The sequence below is a fragment of the Lathyrus oleraceus genome, chromosome 1 (assembly GCF_024323335.1).
Source record: "Lathyrus oleraceus cultivar Zhongwan6 chromosome 1, CAAS_Psat_ZW6_1.0, whole genome shotgun sequence".
In the NCBI taxonomy this organism is placed as follows: domain Eukaryota; kingdom Viridiplantae; phylum Streptophyta; class Magnoliopsida; order Fabales; family Fabaceae; genus Lathyrus; species Lathyrus oleraceus.
This window is the reverse complement of record NC_066579.1, coordinates 40431559-40444835: the sequence shown is the minus strand read 5'-3', so window position 1 is coordinate 40444835 and position 13277 is coordinate 40431559. Positions and strand designations below refer to the sequence as shown.

Below are 13277 nucleotides of genomic sequence, written 5' to 3'. Positions count from 1 at the left end.
AACCTAAAGCATTAACATACCTAAGTAAAAAGTTAATATGGGCTCAAATGGTATTCCTTTCACCTTTGCATCATATCATTACATCATCTATAAATAAGCAATGAAATGGAACTGCAAAATATTTAGGCCTGAGAATGGGCTTCACCGTATTTTGCATGACTAAGTTAAAAATGCATCTAGTAAGGATTTCATATGCAATACACAAGAGAATATGTGATAGAAGGAAACCCTGTCACACTTATCTATCACAACCAAAGTAGCCTTTAAGTTTGCCTTTGAATGAAATGAATATCTTAGCCGGTTCAAGAATGGCTAAGATCCAAGAGTTAAATTTAGCACTGAAACCAAAGCCTTGAGAACCTGCACACAAAAAACCCAGTTAAGAGAATCAAAAGCCTTTGTCATGTAAAATTTTATGACAAGGTTACCACCATAAGTTTTCTTGTGCAGCAAGTTATAGCTTTAGAGGTATGCCATATGCAATCTTTAATACACATGCCCTTCATAAAACCCGTATGATCATTAGAAATGATTAGAGAGGTGATTTAGGACAATCTTGTAATATCCCATATCCCCTTAAATGCTCAATTAGTTGTCAGTTGAGGCCAATTGAGTTCCTATGTACTCTATCTTTTGTCAGTTGAAATAATTAGAGCTCCTATATGCTCTAAATGTTGTCAGTTGGGACCAATAGAGTAACCAGTGAACTCTTAAGAGATTAATTATTAATAAAAGAGACATACCATTATTAATAAGTATAAGAGATGACATTTTTGGTAACATTAATAATTGGTCAATTGGTACTGGAAGATAAAATATCAATTGAGATATTTTTATTACTACTTGATATTATATGTTATAATTATATATTATGTATGTATATTGTGTAGTGGTGATTGAAAAGAAAGAAGAAGTGAATAAGAATGAAGATAGAAAGGAAGAGTAAGTAGGAAGAGAAAGAGAGATATCATAAAGAAAAAGAAAATAAGAGAGAAAGGTGGAAATAAGAGAAAGAGAGAGGAATGGAGAAGAGAATGAGATAAGAGGAAACTTGAAGAAGAGGTGGAAACATCAACCATCAAACCAAATCCTTACCATCATCTCATCTTCATCATCATCATCACCAACTTCATCTCTATTTCATCATTTTCATCATCAAACCAAGGTGAGTTCTTAGATAGAGTTAGCATTTGGGAGGGTGAGAATTTCATGAAGGAAAACTAGGTTGTTATGATATTGTGGTTGTTGATAATAACATGTTAATGTTGCTTCATGTTATTCTTGATATTATGTTATTTTGTGTGATTATTGTCTTTATTGCATGATTACTATGTGTTTTAGCATGGATTCATGATGATATATGTTTTGGTATGGATTGGAGTGGTTGAAATTGGAAAAGGGAGTGTTTAGAAGATGAATATGTGAAGAAAACTAAAGAACCAATCGATTGATTCTGGAACTAGCTGTCAAACAATCGATTGTTCCATGATTCTGTGAAGAAAAACATAATTTTTACTCATGTCAATCGATTGACATAAGAGACCAATCGATTGGTCCTGGCAATTTTGTGAAAAATACTTTACACAAACTTCATGCAATCGATTGACTCCCAGCTCAATCGATTGGTTGAGCCTTGTTTTGCCTAAAACCACTTAGTTCATGTTTCTAAACCAGCTTAGATGTATTATGACTTGTACCATGATGTGTATGCATTAATTTAACATTAATCGGTCGATTTTCATGAGATTGGATGGGTTTAACCTAGAATATTAGTTAGGTTAAAATATGTGGTTATTGTTTCCACCATAACTCAAGAACCGGGAACCCGATTGATATGAGACTCGAAGCTTTGGAAAGATAATCTAATGAGATGTTGCATGGTGATGAGAGACCATGAACTAACCAATAATGCTTGGTAGAGGATAGTAATGATTGTGTGCTTGATTATGTTGACTTGTTTGTGTATGACGACTTGAATAACCTAAGATACTTATGAGTATGTCATGAGTCGGATATGCCAAGGGTTTATTGTGACATGTTATGCCATTATGTATGTTTCATGTATTATATTTTCTATGCTAATGTGCATGCCATGAATTGGTTGGATGTTTGATTGTAAAATAACATGATTAAAAACCTTACAAAAATGAGTGAGGAAACCTAGGAGAATAACTTGATTAATAACTTAGAAAGATAATCTAGTTATGTTTTATAGAATTAACCACGTATTCAGAATGTTTTGCCCTTGATGGTATACATCCCTATTTGATATGCTTAGACGAGTACGCAATAGGATGTGACACCAATGATTCGTGCCTCAATTGGGTTTGAGCCCCAGCCATGGTGGACATGGGGGATAGGTGGACACCAAAGTGGGTTAGAGACCCATATGGTGAAAGATACCCTAAGTGGGTTAGAGGCCCATACGGGTGACAGTCGCTTGGATTGAGCTTGAAACTCATAGAGGACCCGATATCCACCGTGAAAGTCGAATCATACGAGCATGCATGAACTGGGCTTGCCCTAGACGTAGGTCCGCTCAGGGATTGATGTTTCGTGAATCAGAATAGTGATTTATTGAGTTATGTGAACTCAGGTGGCATGTTTCCATACATTGTGATTATCCCTTAGTTACTTAAGTCCTAGTTACAAGGTACGAGTGGTGGACAGGTAACGAAAGGTGAATATTTGAGTTAGAATCGAGTAGAAACCCTGTAGGGCCGAGTGGACCCGTAGGATAGGAGAACTCACTAAGATTATTATCTCATCCCATTATTGTTGTTATTTTTCAGGTATTCTTTGCAGGTTGAATTAAAGAGAAGTTGTCTACTGATGTTTCAAGGGATGCAGTTATTATGACCTTCCGCTGTGGAGTTGTGTACAATGAATATATTGTACATAGTTCTTAGATTTTTATTTGTAGGCATTATTGTATAACATGCCCCATTGATGTTTTTAGTTGGACACGTGTATATAATGATGCCATTAGACACTTATGTTGTGTCAGTACCAATTAATAACACTTGTATGATATTATTCTAGATATATATTATACGGGTTATTACAAATCTGTTATTTATAACCTTGGATATAATTTTAAACTTGAAATTGGCAAGGGTTGTAGGCCTGAACAGATTAATGGAATATGCATTAGCAACTTTAGGAAGAAGGATGAGAGTGTTAGTATTATAGTTGGGGGAAACACGAGAGGAATTGAATAATTGTATTATTTTTGCAATGACACCAAGTGTATGATATCCCAAAAGTAATGATAGAAAGAAGCTCCAAAGCCATCAGGGCCAGAAGCTTCATCCTTGTTGAGGTTGAAGATTGCTTCTTGGATCTCCAAGTTATTGAAAGTTCTGGTGAGCATGTTGTTTATATCATCATTAATGCTAAGAGAGATACATGAATTGCTGAGTTATTCATAAGAATAGAGAGTTTGAGGGTTTGTGAAAAGGATTTTGAAGTAATGCACCACATGATATCTAACGACATATTGGTCAGTAATGATATCTAAGGACATATTGAGAGCAGAGATAGATTTAGTGGTATGCTTGATCACTACAAAAAAAAACGCGTAAATTATGGCGGTTTAATTATGTCACGATCGATGGCGGTTTTATAGGCATACGTAATGTTCGTAGTAAAATGGCGGTTCCAACTTACTTAATTTTTTAAAATATCCACATCACTTTAAATGACACTTTTTTTTCTCTCTTCCCTTTATTTTACATAATAAAGTGGAGCTTTTTTTTTCCTCTTCCTGTTTTTTTTTAGAGATTAATTGATATACACTGACAGTGTAAAGATTTTTTACACTGTCAGTTGATCACAACCACTAATTTATTTGAAAGATTTGACTTTTATTTGAAACATTTAAAAAATAATACAGACGAATGATTGTGATGCATTGACAATGTAAAACTTTTTACACTGACAGTGCATAACAATTAGTCTTTTTTTTAATATTCACATGTTCTTATTTATTTATTAAATAATAAAAACTTAATCAATATTAAATAAAAATATTAATCTTATTAATTATGAATTAAATAGAAAAATAAAACCTAAAGTTATTTCATATCTTCGTCTCAAAAAAAAAACCCAAAAACCTTTTCTTCTCTCTTTCCACAATTTATCTTCCTTCACACCATTTCGATTTCAATATCAGCTTTCTCTTTTTCCTTTCAAAATCATTCAAACTTAAATCCTAAAAATGATTTGAAGTTCAAATCACACATATTCAACATCAATATCAATATCTAACCCTAAAAATCAACCCTAACGTTTGAAACCTTATTTTTCTTTTTTTTGTTGGAAATCTCCAATCGTTGTTCCGCAACCGTTTGTTCTATTGCTTTATTTCGCTCCACCGCAATTCGGAGTTTTGCAACCGGTCGTTCTATTGCTTGAAAATCTACAGTTCCATAATCGTCATTTCAAGGTAAAGTTATGGTTTCTCTTTTCTATGCTAACATGGAATTTCTAGACAAACATGGAAAGATTTAGATGAGTTAGGTTTTCTAATATCATGCTTTATGTAGATCAATTTTCATAAATTTTGTTTGATTTTGTCATATAGTTGCAATTTTTGTTTTTAATTTATGGGTATACTAAATATGTATATTATATATTTGAGTTTATAATTATATCAGATCATGTCCAACACAAACAGAACATTTGGGATGAATACGTGTTCACTTTCAGTTGCATACAATGGAATACCATGACAAAGTTAACAAGTGTGAAAATATGGGGTTAGTTTAGGTGTTATTGGTTTGATTATTACAGTTCACCAGTTAGATAAAATCAAGATTGAAATAAGTTCAATACAACCCATTATTCCTGGTACAATTTAGTATAGATCAATTATTAAAGGTTCACTAAGTTGTTGAGTTCATACTTGACAAAATGAAAAAGATTTAACGTCTGTTACTAGAAAAAAAAACTAGCCAAGCTTTAATCTCCATTAAGTTTTAAGCTTATCCATTTATACTACTCTATCTAACAAAATGTAAAATAATAAAATAAATAAAAATAGCTTAGATAAGTTGTTTTTCGAGTAATTTTTTTAAGATTATAACCATTGTTTATTGAGTGTTTAAGATTTATTAGTTTCTAATTGTGTGATTATAGGGTGTTCAAGTGGAGTTATGCACAGAAGACGAGAAGGGACTTCTAATTCAAGTAATGAGAACATGGTAGTCAAAATCGTGATCCTACTCGTAGGATCGTACGATTTTACGATCTTGCAACTATCCACCGTGCCAGAGGGTGATCAGAATAGTTTTTTGGTAGGCACGGCCAGAATCGTCGTGATATCACGTGAAAACGGTAGAATCACCGTTTCTGTTGAAAAATTTTGTTTTTGTTTAAAGCCCCCTATGAATTCGGGTTCGCGGGTCGGGTCCGCGACCCGGTTCAGAAAAAACCTTAAAAAAATTATTTTTTAAATCTGAAACGATTCTTTTCAGCCTAATAACTAGGATAAATGATAATAATTAAGAGTAATTAATACTCAGCCACCAAATAATTATCAATTTATTCAACTTCCCAAAATATATTATGATTAGGGTAACTTCCCAAAATATATTTATTCATTCCAATTTATTCAAGTTAAACTATTTCACCTCTCTCCCGTTAAATAAAATCGTTGTCTCACTCAATATTTCATTCTCTATCTTCTCTTTCACGGTTAAAATAACCTTTCATTCTCTATTAAAAAAAATTCAACCTTTCTCCCATGGCTTCAAGTTTTGCTGTTGGAACTTTAGTTGTTGGTGCTTTCACTGCTCCCCCTGCAATTGCACCACCACCACGCCAGAAAAAAACTACCAAAAAATGCTCCTGGTAACCAAACTGATATGGCATGGAAACATGGCATTGCTGATCCTGATAATCCAAGAAAAATCCAATGCAAGTATTGTCAAAAAAAGGTAACTGGAGGAGTCTACAGGCTAAAGCATCACTTGGCTGGAACTCAAAAAGATGTTGAAGCATGTAAGGTTGTCCCAGATGAAATCAAGAGAGAAATATTGCAGGTTTGTTCAAGATTGCAAGAAAATTTGATAAAAAAAACATAGGCAATGGTGGAGGAAGAGATGTCAGAGGCGTGCTCAAAAAGAATGAACAGTAACAACTCTGGAAACATATTTAAGAAAAAGTGTTTCAGCTCACAACCTAGCATCAATGCAGTTCTAAAGAAGGGTTTAAGAGATGATGCATGTCAAGCAATTGCAAGGTTTTTTTACAATAATGTCATACCATTCAATGTAGCAAGGAGTGAGGAGTTGACTATCAGGTGTGATATGATTTCAAGACATGGTAATGGATTCAAACCACCATCTTATCATGACTTGAGAATTAAGTTGTTAAATCAAGAAATTAAGTTGACACGTGAAGCTTTAGAAGAACATAGAAAGGAATGGAGGAATATTGGATGCACCATAATGACCGATGGATTGACTGATCGGAAGAGGAGGACAATTTTGAATTTTTTGGTTAATAGTCCAAAGGATACTGTATTTTTGAAGTCTGTTGATGCATCTAACATATGCAAAACAGCCGACAAAATCTTTGAAATGATTGATGCTGTTGTTGAAGAGGTTGGAGAAGATAATGTCGTTCAGGTCGTGACAGATAATGCGGCAAACTACAAGGCTGCCGGTGAGATACTGATGCGAAAGAGGAACAAATTATATTGGACACCTTGTGCCACACACTGTCTTGATTTGATGCTTAAAGATTTGGAGAAGAAGATATCGGTTCATGAAGAGACAATTCCAAAGGGTAAAAAAATTACAACTTTTATTTATTCAAGAACTTCTCTCATTTCTATTTTGCATCATCACACAAAAAACAAAGATTTGGTGAGGCCAGGCGCTACTCGATTTGCCACGTCTTACCTTACTTTAGGGTGCTTGTATGAGAACAAGGAAGCTTTTATAAGAATGTTCACTTTCAAAGAATGGAAGTTGAGCAAATGTGCAAAGTTAAGAGATGGAAAAGCCATTGGAGATGTGGTTTTGGACAAAAGTTTTTGGAAGAATATTGTTGTTTGTTTGAGGGGTGTTACACCTCTCATTAAAGTGCTTCGTTTAGTTGATTCAGATCAAAAAAACAGCCATGGGATTAATCTATGAGGCAATAGACCAAGCAAAGGAGGAAATTCAAAAGAATTTTAATGGTGTAAAAAAAAGGTATCTTTGTTTTATTTAACTTTATTCAAGTATTTGTGTCTGTACTTGATATCAAATGTTAAAAATAACTCAAATTATTATAATTTGTAGTTACAAGTCTATTTGGAATATCATTGATGATAGGAGGACAAAATGCTACATAGACCACTACATGTTGCATCCTATTATCTCAACCCACAGATGCATTACGGCTCTAGATTCAAAGCTGATATTCAGGTTAGAAAAGGTTTAATGGACTGCTTAACTAAAATGGTGGATGATCCTGAAGAACAGGCTAAGATTGAAGTCCAAATGCATGACTTTAAGAAATAATTAGGGTATTTTGGCACAGAATTGGCCAAACAAACACTTGAAAAATCTACTCCGGCAGATTGGTGGGATTCAGTTGGGTTTGAGTGTCCAGAACTGCAAAGATTTGCTATCCGCATACTCAACTTGACATGCAGTTCATCTGGTTGTGAGCGAAACTGGAGTGCTTTTGAGATGGTAAGACTTTAAGAATTTATAATTATATATAAGGCTTTCATCTTGCTTATGTTAATTTTTTTTCATTTACTGTAATTAAGGTCCATACAAAAAGAAGGAACCGCTTGAAACAAAAAATGATGAATGATGTTGTATTTGTCATGGCTAATTCAAGATTGTCCAAAAAAAATAAAGGGAGAAGAACATTTGAGATAGAGTTTGATGACCTTGGATCTGATGATGATTGGCTTATGGACGAAGATGGTGACATTGAAATTTCGGATGAAGACTTTATTCAAATGAATCAAGAACAAATTCAAGAGGATGATATTTTTGTTCATGATTTGGAAGATGAACATGATGGAGGGATAGATGAAAATGAATTTGATGATGACTTTGAAGATGAAAATGAATATGAAGGAGATAATGAAGACAACGATGATCCATTGAATGATTATGACCAACTCCAACATGAATTGTTTGGAAATTGAGTGAATTTTCATTAAGTTTTTCTTATAAGTTTTCAATTATTATTTGCTACTGTTTTGAATGTTGTGGTGTTTTGGAATTGTCTTGAATTAGTTTTAATGAATATTATCCTATGAAATTTCAGTTTTTAAAAGTAATTTTAGTGTTATTTGAATTTTATTTTTATATTATGTAGTGTCATATGCATATTATTAATCTATATGTAAAATATATGTGAATTTTTAAATTTGGTAGGATCTTACGATCCGTGTTACGATCCCCCGATTTACGATCTAATTACCCCAACCCGATCTTGCATATGATCTCGAGTTTGACTACCTTGAATGAGAACCTTTAGAGAAATACTAGAATTACCTGTCAATGGAAATGGATAAGTGCATCCACTAGTAACTTTTAGGTATGTTGTATTTAAAATTCTTGTACTGTATTTGAATACAATAGAAAAGTTTTAATATTCTTGTGGTTATAATTCATTTTAATATTCTCAGTATCATTTTTTAAATATTTTTTTACTATAGTATATTTTGAAATATGTGTTTTTTAGACTGTTTAGTCTTAACCCTACTACTAGGATATTCCAACAATTATGAATATAGAGAATTCAATTACATACCAACCTAATTGTAAGTTTTAACGTTTACCTTAAAGTATGTATAGAACTAAACGTTACTCTTTGGTATTTAATTTTAAAAACGTTAATTAACAAAATTCAACCTGCTTACTTAAAGTAATCTGGTTGAAAGAACCTCAGTTGTCTTCTGTTAGAGGTTTTTACGGAACTTGTTAATCTTCAACATGATGTCGTTCAAGCTAAGGTTTGGACTTATAATGACTGCATTGTTTCTTTGTTCTATGTTAAAGAATGTGATTCTGGAACCACTGTTGATAACTCTTAGAAGATTAAAAAGATTAAAGTTCGTTTAAGAAGTGTTTTGAAGGTAGACAATGACATTAGAACTGCAAAAACTTGTGTCTCAATGTCTCTCATGCATAGTCAAAGAAGGTTGCATCAAATGATGTTCGCTGATCGAGACTACGAGAGGACTCCCATTCTCAAGCTCATTTTCGGTGACACTGTAGTAACGGTCCAGAATTGGGAGGAAATGGGGTTATTTAGCTGTGAATTCGATAGACATGGAGTAAGTCGTGTTTCACACAACAATCAACACAAATAGTAACCGAGCTTACTTGGTAATAGTTACTCATCAACTTCCTTACATGAAATCCAGTATAAATGTTTTCTTAGTTTATGTTCTAAGTTTTGTTTATTGTTATTCAAATTTCAAATCATTAATTATTTTAGGAGTTTTATATAAGACACATTGATGGTACCCCAATTAGTTCTGAACCTGAGCGACAATTGTAGCAGTTTACAATTCATTAAAATGAAAATTGAAAATGAAAATTGTAGCAGTTTACAATTTATTTTGGCTGAATTACAATGGTTAAGAATTACATAATTAGTAACAATTACGTTGGTTCTAACAGACATAATTTGTAGGTATATACTTTTGCGCAATACATATGGCGTTTGAAACCGCCACTATTTTCAATCAGAAAACGCAAACGCCACTATTTTCAATCAGAAAATGCCACATTAAACTATGCATGAAACGACGTTTAGCACGGCGTTTAGATTTAGACCGCCACTATTTTCCTAGCGGCAGCCAAATTAAAGGAGTTTTTGAAAATACCGTAATTATAAATTGAGCCAGTTGAAACCAACACAATCTTCTTAAATTAAACCCCCAATATACGCGAATATTTGTAGTGGATCTTAGACATTGTCTAGACGAACTTGGTATTTTTATCTCCTTCTAATTTTCAATTGACTATAATCTTTTCCTTCCAACATAATTTTCCTTGTGCGGAGCATAGTCCAAGTCTGACAAAGCATGCGTTTCCTCAGTTCTAAGCTCTTCATTAAAGATTCCATCACCAATACTTCTCGCATCACTCTCCCTAAAGTGAGGCCAGACCACAATCCCTTAAGGTTGGAATTCACTTTCTCTACTTCTTCCTTTTCCCATTCTTTCAATTTCCTTCAAATGTGGATTGACTATCCCTTGTGCTTGGAGGTGGTCAAAAGTAGTTGGAATGTCAAAATTTATAGTTGCCTTTGGTTGTCCTCTATAATAAGCTTAAAATCTCAAAGGATCGGCTTAAAAACTGGAATTATAACACATTTGGTAATGTTTATCTCATGGTCAAACAGGCTGAAGAAAAATTGAATAACATTCAATTGAGAATTCATAACACTGTAATTAAAGAATTGAAGAACCAATTTTGTGGGGAGATTGGCCAGACCCCTAGAGTTCCAAAAAATGCAAATCATTTCAAAGGTGTGGATTGATCAACCTTTGATCTGGTTATGTATTCACTTCTTTGCCTAATATTTTTCTTTTAATTTTGGCTTTAACCAATGTGAATTTAGGAGTTTCATTACGGTTAAGGCTTTCCATCATGTCTAAATCCTCCTTTCTAGTGTTGGCTAGATTATCCCAAGAAGTTTGTAGGAACTTCTCATTGTTTAGCTCTGGGGAATTCTCAACGGGATCTACATCCCCTTCTATTAATTGAGTGGCATCAACAAATTCTTTGTTCATGCAGCTATCATCAGATTCCACAATGTATTTGTCGCCCCATCAAGAATGGCATTGTGGTCTTCAATGTCTTCCACAACCACATCAATCAGGGCATTAAACTTGTTTTGTAGGAATGGAGATTTGACAACACCACATGTCCATGAAACATTTTGTAAAAGGTGAGTGTTAAAATCCTTATCAGGTAGCTGGTCCTGATAAGGTGTTTGGGTAAAAACCTGAGCCAAATCAGGAAAAGGAAGCACATGTTCTTTTCCTTTAGGCTCAGGCTTGAGGTTAGGAGCATGCTTATTGATAGAAACGTAGACTGGTTTTAGGCTTATTAGGGGCATGTTCAAAATTCTTGGTTGTAGTTTGAATTGTTCTATCAAGATTCAAGCGAATGGCCTATCATTTTGCAATAAGAGAAAAATGGAGGTAAGTTAATTAATAATTATGATATAAAACAAATAAATGGTACTAGATAATGGAATAAAAACAATATCTAAACTAATATATAAACTGTTTTAAAATTGTTAATGTGAGAACTTAAGGTTTAAATAAAAATTGAAAAAAATACATATATTTAAAAAGGCTATGCTAAAATGGTTAAATTAATTATACTCATGTTTATTACGAAATTAGAAGAAAAAAATCCGTCTATTTCTGAGAATGAAGTAACTTCTCATAACTTTCATATTTTTATGGTTTTATTCTCATGTAAAAAGTTGGAAATATTCACTCTAATGAAATTTTATATATATATATATATATATATATATATATATATATATATATATATATATATATATATATATATATATATATATATATATATATATATATATATATATATATATATATATATATATATATATATATATATATATATATATATATATATATATATATATATATATATATATATATATATATATTACATCCGGATATTCTTAAAGTCGAGTTACAAATTATTAGGGTTGAGAAGTAAAAGTTGGGTGTGCCAGGTACTTGAAAAAGATAACGATTATCGAGTTGTTACTCATGAGACAAATAGAAGCTTGAATTATAGAGTTCTAAGTGACATGTTTCTGGACATTGAGTACAAATCGGTGTAACTACTATAGGGTATGTACATCCCGGATTTTGATATTTCCTGGAAGGCTTACTTAGCCAGGATGCACTCATCTCAAATTCTAGAAGGGATAGCCAAATGTCATTCAACGGTTATGCAATTATAATTTGTTTGTTACAATATTTTTCTATAAATCATGGAAAGTTATGACATTCATCAATAATGAACTGTTGTAACTGTTATTCTACTATTGACCATCAAATTGCTACTCATGTAATTGTGTGAGTCTCTTGGAATCATGGCAGAGGGAGAATAATACTATAAATATTAAATATGGGGCAGACAATAATGGAGGGTAGACTGATAAACATGAAAACCTAAAAGACCACATAAATGGTGGTCATTCCTCTCTTATAAACAAACCTCCCTTAAAAACGCATAAAATACCAAAATCATTTAACTATTGTGATCCCACCTGACCAGCTTCAATGGAATTAACCAAATTATGTTTTTACCAAGAATATATGGTGCCCACCGTGAGACCTGGTAAAACTACTATGGACCTCAAAATCATTCCATGTAACCACTACTATCAATGGTTCCGAGAAATAAGTTGTCACTCCTCTTGAAACTGCACCCTTGTTGGAAGAGGTACGGTGATGTTTGGTATCCATTATTTATTTTAATGTGATAATATCACACTTGCAAATCACCACTGGTTATCACTAAAAGGTTAAAAATTATCCTTCTAGTTTGGGTAGGTTATGTTTAATAAGAATGAGTAATTTGAATTCAACATTCTTTGTTCGACCTTCTAATATAAAATACAATATAGTAATTATTTTGGAAAAGATATTGCGCATACGAGTTACAACATCTATAAGGACAAATCTAGTGAATTTTTAGTTGATACAACGTATGGTGTGCAACAATTATGAATGGGTACTATTGACAGAGTTTTAGTGCTTACTCACAATTATCTTGATAAATCCTTATCATATGAAATCGAAATATAAGTTTTGTACTTGATTTTGTGAGCAAGGTCGTGAGAGGAGATTGTGGTGTAAAAAAGGCTTGATGAAAATGCTATTTCATTTTCCCAAAAAGCAAACGTGAGTGTAACAGGTAGTTGGAGACATGTGGTATGTAAAGCAATTTTGTAGTTTACCGGATCTTAGGGCAGAATATATATATATATATATATATATATATATATATATATATATATATATATATATATATATATATATATATATATATATATATATATATATATATATATATTAAAAAGTTATAACAAAATGGGTTCGACCTTTTTTGGAAGTGGCATAAGTGAGTTTGCTTTGTCATGTTCATATCGGCTTAGAAATAGTGTTTAGACCTGGGTTAGTGAAAGATACGAATAATATCTTGTCCTCTCCAATGAGATCGCCTCCCCATGGCTCTAATCTTCGACGAGAATTG

At 32.7% G+C, this 13277-nt stretch overlaps 1 pseudogene; it reads left to right on the top strand.

Moving 5' to 3' along the window:
* The first annotated feature begins 5746 nt into the window (after nt 1–5746).
* LOC127092472 (uncharacterized) lies at nt 5747–8158 on the top strand (annotated as a pseudogene).
* Nucleotides 8159–13277: the final 5119 nt, after the last annotated feature.